The sequence below is a fragment of the Rhinolophus ferrumequinum genome, chromosome X (assembly GCF_004115265.2).
Source record: "Rhinolophus ferrumequinum isolate MPI-CBG mRhiFer1 chromosome X, mRhiFer1_v1.p, whole genome shotgun sequence".
NCBI classification, from domain to species: Eukaryota; Metazoa; Chordata; class Mammalia; order Chiroptera; family Rhinolophidae; genus Rhinolophus; species Rhinolophus ferrumequinum.
In genome coordinates this window covers 29,432,592-29,434,570 of record NC_046284.1, presented here as the reverse complement: position 1 = coordinate 29,434,570, position 1,979 = coordinate 29,432,592, and positions in this window count along the sequence as shown.

Below are 1,979 nucleotides of genomic sequence, written 5' to 3'. Positions count from 1 at the left end.
AAAAGTTATTATATTGACTATTTTATACATTTAACAATAACAATTTGAGGTGCTTTGTACATAAATAACATTATTTTTATGTTTAAAAATTTCAGATATATTCATTCGGCTATATCTAACCATAGCAGCAAAAGGGTTAATTTTGTGTTAATCCATTAAGTATAAAATTTAGGAAGCAGAGTGATAGATTTTCTGTATTTAATGGCTTTACTTAATTCAGCCTGTTTAACTTTTCCAAGAAGGATCTTAACCTTCTGTCTCTCTCTCTCTCTCTCTCTCTCTCTCTCTCTCTCTCTCTCTCTCTCTCTCTCTCTCTCTTCATAAATCTAATTCCTGGACTTTCTTTTTATTAATTAAAATGTATTGAGGTGACCATGAATAGTAAAATTACATGGCTTTCAAGTGTGCAATTCTGTAATACATCATTTATATATCACATTGTGTGTTCACCAGCCAGAGTCAGTTCTCCTTACGTCACCACATATTTGACCCCCTTTACCCTCTTCTACTATCCCCCTTCGCTCCTTACCCTTTGGTAACCACAGAACTATTGTCTGTGTCTATGAGTTTTTGTTTCTTTTTTTTTGTCTTGTTCCTTTATTGCTTTCAGTTTTATATCCCACATATCAGTGAAGTCATATGGTTCTCTATTTTTTCTGTCCAACTTATTTTGCTTAGCATAATTATCTCAATATCCATCCATTTTGTTGCAAATGGTACTATTTCATCTTTTCTTATAGCAGAGTAGTATTCCATTGTGTATATATCAATATACCGCATCTTATTTATCCAGTTATCTATAGAAGGACACTTTGTTTATGGTGACCAAGACATGCGTGGAAATAATCTTCTCTTTTTAACCACCTTTTTCAAGGTTTATCTGTGAGGATGGATGTTTCCCAGAAAAGGTAGAGATTGAGAGGATGCAAATGAATAGGGTTACCTGAAATGCAAAACTTTGTAGATACCAGGACACAATTTAAAACTAAAAATAAAAAACATTTCAACCAATTTTATAATAGAACTAACTTTTAAGCATAGAATTGATCCTAAAATTATGAACTCTCTGGACACTTATTACTCTGCAAGAAATACCCTCTTGCATTTTTATAATTATTTTAAAATTAGTGGTCCATTAAGAAAAAGCATTAGTTTAGAGCAAGTTACTGGCAGCACTTTGGACTGGGGTTTTTCCTCACTTAAATAGGTAAACATAAGGCTGGTCATTGGACATCCTTACCACATAGTGGAGATGAGGATTTCTGGTCCTTTATTATGTAAGACAATGCCAATCACATTAGATCATTAGCATTTTCAACAGTGATATGTTGGTTCATAAATCCCACGGTTAACCCAAATGCTCTTTTCAGATGAATACAGAGAGTGTTCCATTAAGAACATACTCTACTTACACTAGTGCTTCTTATCCCATGTTTCTCCAAAAATAAGTCCTAGCATGAAAATAAGCCCTAGTATGATTTTTCAGCATGACATCCCCTGAACATAAGCTCTAATGTGTCTCATGGAGTAAAAATTAATACAATACCCAGTCTTATTTTCGGGGAAACACAGTAATGAACTTGGGTCTTCATAAGGTTCATACCCTCATTTAAATAAATTACCACAGTCATAAAGATCATCACTTCAACTTGAGCATGTCAACAAAAACAAATGTATATATATATGACATTGCACACTAATTATTTCTGAATGTACAATACTGGGAAAGCAGTAACTGCTTATTTTCATTGAACTAACAATGAAGGAAAATGACATCAGCAAAGAAATATCAGCCAAAGGGGAACAAGTATGTTTGTTGCAGATCATCTCATTAGCTTGTTTCCAAAATATGTTCACCACAGTGAAACACAATCTTGTGACTATCTGGATGACAAACATCTGTTGTATTAGCTCCAGTAAGGCTACTGGGAGTGGGTAAGGACAAATTGTGTTCTTATTTAATCAGGTTAACAGGAAAC